Source organism: Triticum dicoccoides, chromosome 6B (genome assembly GCF_002162155.2).
Source record: "Triticum dicoccoides isolate Atlit2015 ecotype Zavitan chromosome 6B, WEW_v2.0, whole genome shotgun sequence".
Lineage (NCBI taxonomy): Eukaryota > Viridiplantae > Streptophyta > Magnoliopsida > Poales > Poaceae > Triticum > Triticum dicoccoides.
Window position 1 is genome coordinate 291,118,527 of NC_041391.1, and position 14,483 is coordinate 291,133,009.

General features: G+C 52.9%; 1 pseudogene; it reads left to right on the forward strand.

Moving 5' to 3' along the window:
* The first annotated feature begins 7,447 nt into the window (after positions 1–7,447).
* Positions 7,448–10,595, forward strand: LOC119321108 (annotated as a pseudogene).
* The last annotated feature ends 3,888 nt before the right edge of the window (positions 10,596–14,483 follow it).

A 14,483-nucleotide genomic window follows, 5' to 3' on the forward strand; every position in this document is an offset into this window, starting at 1 on the left:
ACTTGAAAATGGTCCTTTATGCTTCATATTATTATCCAATGATGTGTTGCCATCCTATGATGTCTGAGTAGATTTTCATTGTCCTATCGGTAATTGGTGAATTGCTATGATTGGTTTAATTTGCTTGTGGTTATGTTGCTATCCTATGGTGCTCTCCGTGTCACGCAAGTGTGAGGGATTCCCGCTGTAGGGTGTTGCAATATGTTCATGGTTTGCTTATTGACTGTGTTGCGTGAGTGACTGAAACACAAACATGGATAAGTGGGTCATGGCGTATGGGAATAAAGAGGACTTGATACTTTAATGCTATGGTTGGGTTTTACCTTAATGATCTTTAGTAGTTGCGGATGCTTGCTAGAGTTCCAATCATAAGTGCATATGATCCAAGAAGAGAAAGTATGTTAGCTTATGCCTCTCCGACATAAAACTTGCTATCGGTCTAGTAAAGTAGTCAATTTCTTAGGGACAATTCCGCAACTCCTACCACCACTTTTCCACACTCGCTATACTAACTTTATTGCTTCCTTATCTAAACAGCCCCTAGATTTTATTTACGTGCTCTTTATTATCTTGCAAACTTATCCAACAACACCTACAAAGTCCTTCTAGTTTCATACTTGTTTTAGGTAAAGCGAACGTTAAGCGTGCGTAGAGTTGTATCGGTGGTCGATAGAACTTGAGGGAATATTTGTTCTACCTTTAGCTCCTCTTTGGGTTCGACACTCTTACTTATTGAAAGAGGCTACAATTGATCCCCTATACTTGTGTGTTATCACTCGGCGGTAGTCGCGCAGTGTCTTGAGTTTCGCCGTATCGGCGCGCACCGCGTTGGTCCACCGTTGATCTGCTGCAGGACCGACAGGTTTTGGGCGCGCGGGAGGTGTTGTGGCGGTGGGAGGGGCAGGGCCGAGCGCACTGTTGGTTCTGGTGGTCGCGGCAGAGACCCGAAAGCTCCTTCTGCCACTTCTTCTTGCAGCAACGCGAGCGCACACGCCGTGTCCAGATCAGGTGGTCGTTGGACCAGCATGACAGCTCGAATATCCTTTTGCACGCCCTCGACAAAACGGGTGAGAAAGTAAAATGGGTGAATAGAATCCTAATATGAGCTCAAATGATTAATGATCAATTCAAATTGTTTAATGTAATTCGCTATAGTGGTGGTTTGGCGGACAATGTAAAACTGTCTGATCAGCATTTGATGCCGATCTCGCTCGAAACGTGTGCACAAGAGAGATGTGAAGGACTCCCAGTCCAGCTCATCGAGTCGCTTTTGAATCGACTGAAGCCAGATTGAAGCTAAACCGAAAAAATTGAGAGCTGCCATAGGAACCCAAAAAGACGGCAGAATTCCAAACATCTGAAAAAATTGTTCACACAACGTTTTCCAGAGGTTTGGATTTTCGCCAGAGAACTGTGGAAAAGTGATCAATGGGTGGGCTTGACCCAATCCCGAGAGCAACTGGCTAGCATGAGAAAATGGAGACAGGGCCAGAGACGAAGGAATCAAGGAATCATGCTGACCAGATGCCGGGGGCGGCGCCGGCGCCGGAATGGGCGCAGTCGAGGGCCCACAAGGGTTGATGGTGACGCCGTCGACATTAGGCCCTTGGGTGTTGCCAGCCGCGCCTGCCGAGGTGCCGATGTGGTCGTCGGTGGCTGCAGCGGAGAGGAACGCGGTTGCTGGTCCTTTGGCTCCATCAGCGGTGGCTGTGGCACTGCCTGTAGGGTAGCCACTGCGTTGCTGAGATCCGTGATGCGGCGCTCAAGATCTGGGCGCCAGCTTAGCAGATCGTCGATCTTCGTCGCTGTGGTCTGTTGCGCCTTGGTGAGGCCATCGATAGCGGCCTCGATCTTGGTCTTGAACCGGGTGAGGAAAGCAGAAATGCTGGGATCCATGGCTTCACGAGCGTGGTGGAGACCGCGCGTCTTGATGAGATGCGCTAGGGCAGAGCAGCGAGGGGTGGTGGTTGGTGCCTCTGATACAAGATGATAGGGCCAGGGTAGAGGAATCGATCTATTATGCTCTCTGAAGTAGTAGCTATTACAGTCGATTATAAGAGCAGTGCTCGAACGGAAGAATAGGGATGAACTAGGGTTCTCGAAAGGGAAAGTCGGTAGCCGCCGTCGGGTTGTTTCTGATCCACTAGATGTTGATCCCGTCGTCGCTCCAGGGTCAAGTAGAGTGTTGTTTGGCTGTGGCCCATTCTGGGCCCGTATACCTTGGGTTGAGCTTCATGGCGCGGCTGGGCCGCGCCTCCTCCTGGCGTTACTCGCTGGCTCGCGGGTCCACACTATCAGGGACGCTAACAGAGACAACACGGGTGACAGCATGCGGGGCGACACCGGCGTGGGCGGGTCGGCACTCCCCGTCGCCCCTGGAAAGGAGGTGGGTGTTTACGAAGGCGAGCAACACCGAGTGCTAGAGCCCGCGCCAGCGCGAGGATAGTACGGTGGTGCGCGCGCCGTCCTTGGCGGGAGGCGAGAGAGGATGCAACAGAGGAGGTCGTCGGGTAGGTGGCTGAGGCTGTCGGTGCTTTCAGTGGCCGGGGCGGCGCGGCACAGGGGGCAATGTGGAGACCGGCGGCTTAGGGAGGAAGGCGTAAAGAAATGTGAGCATCACGTGCGCGTGGAGTGGCAGCTCGGGTAGGAAGGGGCAAGAGCATCTTGACTCGTTCGGCCCCCGAGCGCATAGGCCGGCGCCCTTTCGGACGCTCACCCGGCGATATTTAGGCCCTGGGGCGATCAAGGCCCAGCCACGCCCTCAGGTGCCGCCCTAAGGCGCATCATATTCAAACTTGGTCTATTCTTGCTCAAAAAACGCCATAATTCGGCGATCGGCGCAACAGTTCAGCGATCATCACCGTGCCACAGTTCGACGCATAAAAAGAAAGGACATGCAAGGAATGCATCAAACAGCAGTGTCGGCCTCCGGCGTTTGAGGGGGCGGCGTTGGCGTGCGCACGTTGGGCGGCATCGGCGCGGCTTCTGTGCTGCTGGGCGACGCGGACACATCATCACTCGGGCTTGGCTGCGGCGTCGGCGTTGGAGTTGGTGTCGGCGTCACCGGTATCTGGTTCAGGATGAGGCCGCGCCCTGCCAGGTACCACGCCTTGAGCTTCTCGTCGCCGCGCTGGAGCATGTCCCCGCCGTCCATCTAGAAAGTCGGGTCGGTGTTCCTCTTCTTCGCGGCAACGTTGGTTCGGAGCAAGTCGACGTTGGTCCGGAGCAAGTCGAGCTTGACGGCACTGTTCGTCATCAACACTGGCCACCACGCCTCAGTTTTCTCTTCCCGCAGGGCAGCCCGGGTCTTGGCGTCGGCGAGGCAATGCTCAATGGACTCTTGCACACATGCAGCAGCCGACTCGGCATGTTTCGCCTTCTTGGCCCCTTTGTTGCTGTTTGGGCACCCGTCGGCCTTGCTTGGGGTCGGCGCATCCGGCTTGTATGTCTCCTTGGCCTTGGCGAGGGTGCGCCGGACATCTGCCCACTTCTCGCACTTATCGATCCGCTTGAAGACGTGGAGGTACTTGAACTCTTGTTCGATATTGTCGTCGCGAAACATGGCGAACATCTGCAGCAGCTGCGTCGAGGAACGAACATCAGTCGGCGAGCGCGCACATGGGCGCGCGCACGGCGAAAAAGAAATAGGGAGAGGTCGGCATGTTGTACCTGATCCTTGACGCTGGCGCTGCTCTCCGGGCGAGACGTGATCTCCTCGATGATCCCATGCCATTTGTTGCACGCCGTTTGGATGAGCCCCCCAATGGTTCACCATCGCCTTCGACCCATGCTGCATGTAGACGCCTTTGAAGTAGGGCTTGACGAGCTTGCGCTCGTCGAACTCGGCCTTGATGCGGTCCCAATACATGTCGATGTTCTGGTTCGTGCCGGTGATTGGGTCGAGGCAGATGACTTTCCACGCTTCAGCGAGGCGCCCGTCCTACTTGGACGCCCACTTGATGCGCAGCTCGCTGATCTTGGCCGCTCGTTTCTTCTTCTTCTTCTTGCCTTTCCTCGCCGGAGCAGGCACCGGCTCCTCCTCCTCCTCCTCCTCCTCCGGCTCTTCCTCACCGTAGTCGAGCTCGCCGTCCATGTTGCCATTGAGATCAATTGTGTCGTCTTGGGCAGTGAACCCGGGGGAGGCGGCGGCAGCCGAGCCGGCTGCGATGATTTCTTCCATGTCAGCCTCTGTCGCGTCGGTGTCGCCGAGATGCGACGAGGAGGCTTATGAGAAGAGCAGCACGCCATGACGGAGAGGTGGTGTCGGGGAGGCTGCGTAGGCCGGCGGCGAGTAGTTGTATGGAGGGTACTGCACCCCGGGGAAGGCTGGCGACGGCAATCGCTGGGCCGGGCGACCATGGGGGAAGGTGATGTTGGGATTGAACTTGCCGTGTACGTCGCCGTCGGCATAGCCCGACGACAGCGTGCAGCCCCAGGGTTGTGGCGACGACGAGAAGCCGACTGGAGATCCGACGCTTTGCTGGCTCCAGGTCGCGTGCGGGCCGTGGCCGCCAGGTGGATTCATCATCCCTGCGCGAGCCGCCTCGGTTTGTTCAGCCAAGCGCTCCGCCTGCTCCACCGCAGCCGCGAGCGCCGCCCTGTCCTGGGCCTTCTTCCTGTTGCGCTTATCGGCGGTGACGGCCTCGCGGCGCTGAACTTCCGCCATTCAGTCGGCGTTACTCATGCCCAGGGCTTGGACGGCGGCGCCCTCTTCTTCCTCTGCTTCGGCTGGGTGGCGGCGGCGGTTGTGGTATCAGTCGCGGCACGGGGAACATGTACTTCTTCGGCGGCATGGCTCCCAACTTGGAAGGGAGGAGGAGGAGATTGGCGGGAGGAATGGAGAATGAGAGGGAAACCGAGGGGGGAAGCGGGAGGAAACGGCGGGAAAAGGGCCTCCTCTCGCCGACAGAACGGCCCCACACCCCTTTTCGCTTCTGTCGGCGCCCCCAGGCGACACCCGGGCGCTTGGGTTTGGCTCGGGGTCGCCGACTGTTAATTTGGCCCAAATCGGTGCTAAATGAGATCCTGGGGGGCACGACTGGGCCGATTTTCGACCGCGGGCTTTAAAAAATCGCCTGGGAGGGGGGCTGTTGGGGGCGTGGCTGGAGGATGCTCTAAATGGTTCTGAGCATCGGGTGCGTGTGGGGGTTCAGCGTTTCCGGAGCGAGCCCGTGCAGCACCTTCCCCACGACAACAATGCCTCCTCCCGTCCTCCTCCCAGAAAAAGATTAGGGTTTACCTGCCTCCCACCAGAGTTGTCGTCGGTCCGCCTCGTCTTCGCCTTAGGACCATGGGAGCCCGGTGGATCCTGACCCTTGCCGATAGGAGGGCTTCGTTTTTAGACGACTCTTTGAGTTTTGTTAGGGTTTGTGTCCTGCTGAGAAAGGCGAGACGGCGACGACTCCCTGAAGATGAAATAATGTCCTCCCGTCTAGCCCCCATCCCGGTGATGCGTTTAGCATCGTCGGTGGGCGTATGGAGGTGTGTCTCTGGCAGATCTATCTTTGATGGATCTGCTCGGATTTGGTTGTCATTCGTCTACGTTCGTCTGTTTTCAGGTTGGATCCTTCCGATCTACGCTACACTTCATTAGCGGCTGTTGCTGTTCTGATGCGCTGGTCTTATGGAGCCTTAGCACGACGACTTCTCCGACTGTCTACCCACAAAAAGTTTTGTCTGCCTCCGGCGAGGGAGGGCGATGACGGCGGCGCACCTTCGGCTTGCTTCAGTGCTTGTAGTTGTCGCTAGATGGTCTTCGAATTTGGATGTAATTTTTATTATTTCTGATGTTCATTGTATTGCCATGATTGAAAATAAATGGATCAAAAGGTTTTTAAAAAAGGGCCAGCCCGTGCAACATCGTCAGAGGCACGGCGGTGGGGCTGCTTGGCCCCGACACAACGATCGGGGCCGCGGCGGCGGAGGTTTGTGGCGAGGACGACATGACCGAGGTTTCGTGTCCTGCCTCATGGGCCAGGCGCCGCCCTAAGCGGGCCACGTGCCAGCCCAAGTCCACACGAGCCTATCAGGCCGGCACGTGTGGACTTTGGGCCGCCAACTATTCCCAAATGAAGAAAGTATATTTCTCCCCCTGAAATCTCTCCTGATGGACCAAATCCCCCCTGAACTCCGAAACCGGATAAATAACCCCCTGAACTTTGCAAAACCAGATAAATGTCACCCCAGAGTGGTTTTGAAAAGAATTGAAGGTGGTTTTCGTACTAAGGATGCTGACTAGGCTGTTAATGATGTTGACTCGGCAGCGGCAAGGAACGGTTTTGGTGAAATTTCTTCATTTTCAGCAATGTCTTTTTGTCTCCGTTCGCCGGCCGCCGGCGTCAAATTCGTGACCACTGCAGCTTCCCCGGCAGCACCGACTTCGCCAACGAGCTTCGGGTGAACACGCGCACCTTTGCCCTGCTTCGTCGTCTGATCCCGTCACCTGTAGCGTCGCCTCGCTCGAGCTCAAACTCGGCCGCCATGGCCATGGCCGAGATCGGCCGTCCATGCGCGCGCCCTCGGCCACGGCCCTGCAACCTCTCTCAGATGCTGGTCCTTCCATGGCCGGCCACGCTGGCCGTGCTTTTCCGAGCGCTGCTTTTCTAGCCTGCGTGCTGCCTCGCATGCGAGGGTCAAGTTCATGTTCGTGGTCGCGCGTCTGGCAGCAAACACAAGTCTGGGCCTCTTCCTTTTGCAACCGTCGGTCACGCAGAAGCTCGTTGTTCTCGCCCCACCTACCCATCGCCTTTTCCATAGGATTTGGAAGAGCAGCCTCGACGCAGCAGCACGCGGGCGGACGTGCGAGAGTACCTTCGAGAGTCTCTCATCCCGGCGTCCATTACTGCTCCTATTAGCTCCCTACACTTATTGAAAGCACACAAACACTGAGATGCACATGCGCACGGGGGGAAACAAATCGTAGCTCACTGATTAGGAATGCAAGGAGGTGGCAACGCTGCTAGTCTTCTCATTGCACTGAAGGAGATGGTTCCGTCCATCGCATGACCAGGCCCAGGCACTTGACCCGCGCATGCGAGGCAGCACGCCCGCCCCGGAAGGTAGCGCTCGCCGAAGCACGGCCGGCGCGGCGCCGGGGTTGGCCACAGGAGGACATGCGCGTGAGCGAGGCTGCGGGGTTGTGGCAGAGGGCGGTTAGGGGTGGGCGCACGGGGCGGCTGGGCGGGCGCGTGCATGGCCGAGGTCGACCATGGCCATGGTCGCTAAGCTCATGCTCGAGCGGGCGATGCTACCTTTGCCAACTCAGCATGCCAAGTCAGAATGATTACAAGTAAAACCACCTTCAATCTGCTCCAAAACCACCCCAGGGCGACATTTATTTGGTTTCGTAGAGTTCAGGGGGGAAATAATCCGGTTTTAGAGTTTAGGGGGATATTGATCCATTAGGGAAGATTTGAGGGGGAAAACTATACTTTCTTCTTCCCAAATCATGGTGTACCTTCGCAGTCGAGCACCGGAGGTCTCTCCGGTTGAAGACGACCGCATGGATTGCATTGTCTCCCAAATCATCCTTCTTCTCCCCACACCCTCCGTCCCCGCGCCGGACTCCGACATCGACCACTTCACCCTCATCTCCTCTGACTCCGAGGACGACGCCGCCGCCGCCGCCGCCGACGACAACGACCGACACGCCATGCAGGTTGGTGACGGCCAGGACCACATCAGCCACCTCCCGGATGACCTGCTCTCCAACATCGTCTCCCGCCTCCCCACCAAGTAAGCCGCGCGGACAATGGTCCTGTCTACCCGCTGGCGCTGCGTGTGGGCGGCGACTCCGCTCCTCCTGGACAACGCCCATCTCAGGGCTGTCGGGCTCGGCAATTTCAACGCCGTGCGCGCCGTCTCGCGCTGTGTCGCCGCTCACCCCGGCCCCGTCCGTGCCGTGCGCATCACCCGCACCTCCTTCCACCGGCAGGAGTACGCGCTCGAGCGCCTGGTTTCCAGCCTTGCTGACAAGAACATCCAGGACCTCATCCTCTTAAACCACCCCTGGCCGCTCGACATGCCCCTCCCCGACAACATCCTCAGCTGTACCTCCCTCAGCTGCCTCTATATCGACGTTTGGCACTGGCGTTTCACTGGGCCTTTTCCATTCCATCATCGATGATAGGGAAGTCGATGCCTTGCTCGCGCACTGCCCCAAATTAAAGATACTTTCGGTTGCCATGGTGTACGGCCCCCCTCCTCGAGTGAATAGCATAAAACTACTACTTTACATGCTATGGTTCCAAAAATCTACCAAATATTATTTTTTCGCTGATAACTACCAAGTCAGGGGTCGGCTGTTTCAAAAAACCCAAAATGCTCGTCACTAGCAGTTTAAACCGTATTCTGACGAGTCGGACCCACTCCTAAACATTCCGTTTGTTTGACTATTTTCTTTGACCGTTATCTTACATATGGGACCCACATGTCAGATTCTTCTTCTTCCTCTTATCTTTTTCTTCTCTCCCTTCTTCTCCTGAACAAGGCCCGATCTCCACCACCTCCGCCACCCCGCCATATGCCAAGCCAGGGCTGACTCTGGGAAGGAGCGCCGCGCGAGGAGCAGCCGGCACCCAGGAGCACGGGCCGCCACCAACCACGCGCCATGGCCAGAGGGCAGGGACTCCGTCCGCCGCGCCCAGGGGCATGGGCTGCTGCCAGCCGAGCGCCATGGCCAGAGGCTCGGGCCGCCGCGGCCTGGAAAGAGGGAGAGGGAGAGGACACACAGCAGGGAGCTCACGGCGACTGCAGGCGTAGCTCACCGGTAGGTGGAGGCGGCAGCCGGCAGGCACGTGGGAAGGAAGCTCCGCGGTGAAGCGCCCTGGACGGGCGACGGGCGACGGACGAAGAGAGGAAGCTGTGCGGCGGCGCTGGAAGGGAGCTCCGCTGCTATGCGCACCGGACGACACGACGAGAGGGAGCTCCGTGGCGAGCATAGCGGCGGGTGTGCGCTCCTGTCGATCTTGAGCACGGGAGGGACCCGATGGCTTTTTTCAATTTGTTTGGAGGACCTGATTGCTTTTTTAAGTTTGCAGGGACACTGACATATGGGACCTATATGTCATTTAACGGTCAAACAAACAGTCAAACAATCAGCTTTCTTACATGCGGGCCCAACTGTCATAATCACGATCAATAATAAAGCACTGGACAATTTGAGTTTTTTGAAACAGCCAACCCATGACTTGGTAGTTATCAGCGAAAAATAAAATTCGGTAGTTTTTTGGAACCTTAGCCTGTAAAGTAGTAGCTTTATGCTATTTACTCCCCCTCCTCCCATCTGCATCAGTTCCGACAACTACATCATAGTCGGCAGGGCGGGCGGCTCCTCTTCTCGCTTCCGTGTCAGGTCCCGCAGCCTCCGTATCGTGGTCGAATAGATATGCAGCTTCAATGAAATCGTGGCTGAGGATGTCCCCTGCCTGGAGTGCCTGCTCTTCGAATCCAGTTACGACCGGAGGCCAATTAAGATTATCCACGCGCCAGGCTGGAGGTGCTCGGTTTCTTAGATCTTAGTCTTCACGTGCTCGAGATTGGCGGCATTGTCATCAGGGTAACATCCTTTCTAACTTGTGTTATCTTCCCATAACATTCATTATGTGGTTGTGCAAACAACAAATTTTTACTGTTGTTTAATTTGCCTCAATGGCAGGTTGGGATGAATGTGAGAGCTAGTGCCATGCTACCAAGTTTGAAGATACTAGCTGTCAAGGTGCGGCTTTCGCACGACATGGAGGTCAAGATGCTGCATGCTCTGCTCAGATGCTTTCCTCGCCTCCAGGCGTTTCACGTCATGGTAGTATCCGCATCATATCGTCTGTTCATCCCTATACTTGTTTATCTCGATTGCGATTCAAGATGATAATGTGGATATCAGCTTATTCATGTGCTATTTGTTCATTGCTATATATTCCAGATTGATATTGTAGATATCTGTTCTAGCACTTCTAATTGTATTGTTGTGTAATTTGAAGATTCATATGCTAGACGTTGGCATTGTGTTTTTTCTTGTTTTTGCTCAATTCCAGTCCATTCCATCCAATTCACTTGATAACATTGATTGTGCTGAGTTTTGGGAGTCCCTGGGCTCTAGCGATTGCCTAAAATCTTATCTGAAGACATTCATTCTCCACAGATTCCAGGGCCTGCACCGTGAGTACATGTTGCTTGTTTACATCTTGAAGAACGGGAAAGTACTTAAGACACTAGGCATTGTTTGTAGTGACAGTGATGATCTATTGGAGGAAGTCTTGATGTCAGGTTCTGTTGGCGTGGGCAATGCGCCATCAGGTGGAAATAGTGCCAGTAATGATGTGCTAGTGGAGCGAGGCCCTATCTCAGGTTTTGTTGGTGAGGGCGGTGTGTCATCCGGTGGAAATAGTGGAAGCCATGATGTGGTAATGGAGGGAGGCCCGATGTCAGGTTCCTGTGGTGAGGGTGATTTTCCAGGTGGAAGCAGCAGTAATATTATTTATATTTGCCCCGCCTCCCCTTGCTGGAGCTTTCAGAACGCCATTGACTTGTCAGTGGAGGATCCCTTCTGTGTGTTGAGGCATGACAAGGCTCGGATGGCTTATCGAGTTGTGGCATGAGTAGTTTTTGTTTTTTATGTTGGTATTGATGCTGGTGTTACTTCACATCAACATGTTTACTTTAAGCTGCTAAGGATGTGGTAATTACTTATTAGTTTTTCATAATTTTGTGGTGAACTGAGATGGTAGGCTGAGTCCATGAAGATCTGGAAGCTAGTTTTACTAGCATGTTGCAATTTTGAGTGCACAATTTAAATATTCTATTACCCAGTTTTTGTTTTTGACGATGGTACTTATGCTGACCATGTTTTTCTTATAAGATCATTTCACTATGCTAAGAATGTCATAGTTCCTTGTTATGTGCACAATCCAGACCTTCAACTGCTCGCGGTGGAGTACTTGATATTTTGTGGTGAACTGAGAATTACGAGGGAGAAAAGAATGCCAAAACTTTTGTGCAATTGATAATGCAGCTTCATCCCGCCTAACACATCTGTGTGAAATATCAGGACTTCTGCATAAGAGACTGAACAGGACAATAACCCAACATAAAGGTCACGTTGCATGCACAATTACTAAATTGAAAATCCAGTCAAACAATATATAAAAAAGAAAAGGAAACCAAAAAATGAATCACTAAAGTAAATGCTGACATAGCAGTATACCTGACCTGAATTTTTACATCTTTACCATCATTGACAATCAAGGCTTCAAGCTGAAAGTAAGAGGTAGACTAAAGTTAGCTCAATGACAGCATTCAGAGTAAAGACTCTGCATATATCGATGACAATAAATCCCTCTTAGTAATTGACATGCAGAGTACTGTAGTTAGCAGGGACTTCCTGAACAATGCAGCAAGAAATCATACATTTATAGGTTCACTTTAGGTAGTAACACGCTACCATAGACCATGTCACTCCATCGTACATCAGCTGGGTTCAAATACAGCTACCTTCAGATATAACGAGGAGCGTTACCTTTTGTGCAACTTGAGGCCCCGCTTGGTATGTGTGAGAGCTTAGGGTTTGGATGGCCATTGCCATGGATCTCGAGCTACAAGGAGGGGGATTACAGAGGGATGATTCAGCTCTCGTAGGAGCAAACACCACACACGCCACCTACTAGTCGTTCTGCCATCAGCCACCCAAATCTTATCGCTTACAGGTATAAGTATTGTAGTTACTGGGCCCATTCTGGCCCAGCAAGCCGAGCCGGAAGGCGAGGCTGTCTCTTGGGCCGCCCCTTTGTTTGAACCTCCTCTTGGCGCTCGCCCCTGTCGCTGAAAATCCCTCCTCCCTTGGACACGGCTTCACCCCAAGCCGGTGATCGCGGAAATCTTTGCTGCAAAGCAATCTTGTCCTCCCATGTAGCCAACTCCACCGGTGCCGAATTCCATTTGATCAGGACTTGGACAACTGAATCAAAACCACGTCGCGCCACCGGTTGCTGCAAGACTTGCTCAGGAAACTAGAATTGGTCCTCAGGAGAAGGAAGAAGAGGTAGAAACTGGCAGTCTGGTGTAAGCACTTTCTTGAGGAGAGAAACATGGAACACTGGGTGAACTTTGCTTGTAGACGGCAAGTCCAGGTGGTATGCCACTTGCCCTATTCGTTCCAATACTTTAAATGGACCATAGAACTTGAACGCCAATTGATGATTTGCCCAGGGAGCCACTGATGACTAGAGGTACGGCTGTAGCTTAAGGAACACCTTGACTGGAGGTACAACTGTAGCCTGATTTTTCGTTTGTTGTTGGGCTCGCAACAAATGTTGTTTCACTGAATCCAACACCACAGCACGATCAGACAACCACTGCTGAAGATCATTAGTGTGAACTGTATCATCAGCAGAAAGACCAAAGTGACGAGGATTGTGTCCATAGATTATCTCAAATGGCATTTCCCTGTGGCTGAATGCTAATTGGTATTATACCAGCATTCACACAGGGGGATCCACTTGGCCCAATGAAAAGGGTGTCCACTGACAAAGCAGCGTAAGAAGCATTCCACTTGTTGATTCACCCGCTCGGTTTGGCCATGAGACTGCGGATGACAAGCTGAGCTCATCCTAAGCAAGATGCCCGATTTCTAAAAGAGTTCACTCCAGAACTTGCTAGTAAAATCTGGTCACATTCAGATACAATTGAGAGGGGCATGCCATGTAATATTGATAGGTGAGGCACCGCGTCACATAAGATTTCATAAATCCTCTCATTTTCTTCCACCTGAACAATTGTCTGATACGTTTGTATGTCACTGGAAATCCTAAGTGGCCACCCAAGGGGCTGTCAAGGAAAGGAGCACATATTTTGTTGTGGAGATTAGGTTTATCACCCACCCAAACACATTTCCCTTGCCTGAGGATTCCAGCTTTAAGAGAAAACTTATCATTGGCTACATGGGATACTAACAGCCGTTGTATCAATTCAGTTGCAAAAGGATCATTGCAATAGCTCTGGAGAATTTCATCCAACCAAGCTGGTTGTGCATAAGAAATGTGCTGCAACTCTGGCAATATATCAGTAGATATGGGAGGTCTCCTGGATAAAGAATCAACATCACTGTTTTCTACTCCTTTTTTATATTCAATAGAATATTGCAAGCCTAGCAGCTTAGTTAGTGCTTTTTGTTGCCATCTGGTGTGTAATCTCTGTTTAGCTAAACAAGCCAGACTTCTTTGATCTGTTCTGATAACAAATTCAGACACTTGCAAGTACTGCCTCCAATGCTCCACTACTAACAAAATTGCCAAATATTCTTTTTCATAGACTGACAGGATTTGATTTCTGGGTCCAAGGGCCTTACTGACATAAGCAACAGGATGCCCTCTTTGCATCGGTACTGCTCCAATTCCTACATCACACGCTTCAGTTTCCACCACAAATTTCTGTGAGAAATCTGCTAATTCTAGTACAGGAGCTGACATTAAAGCTTATTTCAGGATTAGGAAAGCTTGTTGTTCATTGTCTGTCCAATGGAATGGAACCCCTTTTTTCAAAAAAAAATTCAAGGGTTTGTGCTAGTTCTTGAGCTTGCATTGTTTTTTCCCTTGAAGAAGAAATGGTGATGTAGAAAACTAGAGATATGTATTTCCCTCAGTTAAGAACTAAGGTATCAATCCAGTAGGAGGCACAAGCAAGTCTCCAATCTATGCACATGCACAAACTGTTGGGGAACATAGTAATTTCAAAAAAATTCCTACGCACACGCAAGATCATGGTGATGGCATAGCAACGAGAGGGGAGAGTAATGTCCACGTACCCTCGTAGACCGTAAGCGGAAGCATTATGACAACGCGGTTGATGTAGTCGTACGTCTTCACGATCCGACCGATCCAAGTACCGAACGTACGGCACCTCCGAGTTCAGCACACGTTCAGCTCGATGACGATCCCCGGACTCCGAACCATCAAAGTGTCGGGGATGAGTTCCGTCAGCACGATGGCGTGGTGACGATGATGATGTTCTACCGGCGCAGGGCTTCGCCTAAACTCCACGACGATATGACCGAGGTGGAATATGGTGGAGGGGGGCACCGCACACGGCTAAGGAACGATCTTGAAGATCAACTTGTGTGTTCTAGGGTGCCCCCCTGCCCCCGTATATAAAGGAGCAAGGGGGGGTGCGGCCGGCCCTAGGAGGAGGCGCGCCGGAGGAGTCCTACTTCCACCGGGAGTAGGACTCCCCCCTTTCCCTAGTTGGATTAGGACTTGGGGGGGAAGGAAGAGAGGGGGAAAAGGAAAGGGGGGCGCCGCCCCCCCTCCTTGTCCAATTCGCACTTGGGGGGGAGGGGCGCGCGGCTTCCCCTAGGCCTCCTCTCCTCTTCCTCCACTAGGCCCACTAAGGCCCATTAGGTTACCGGGGGGTTCCGGTAACCTCCCGGTACTCCGGTAAAATGTCGATTTCACCCGGAACACTTCTGATGTCCAAACATAGGCTTCCAATATATC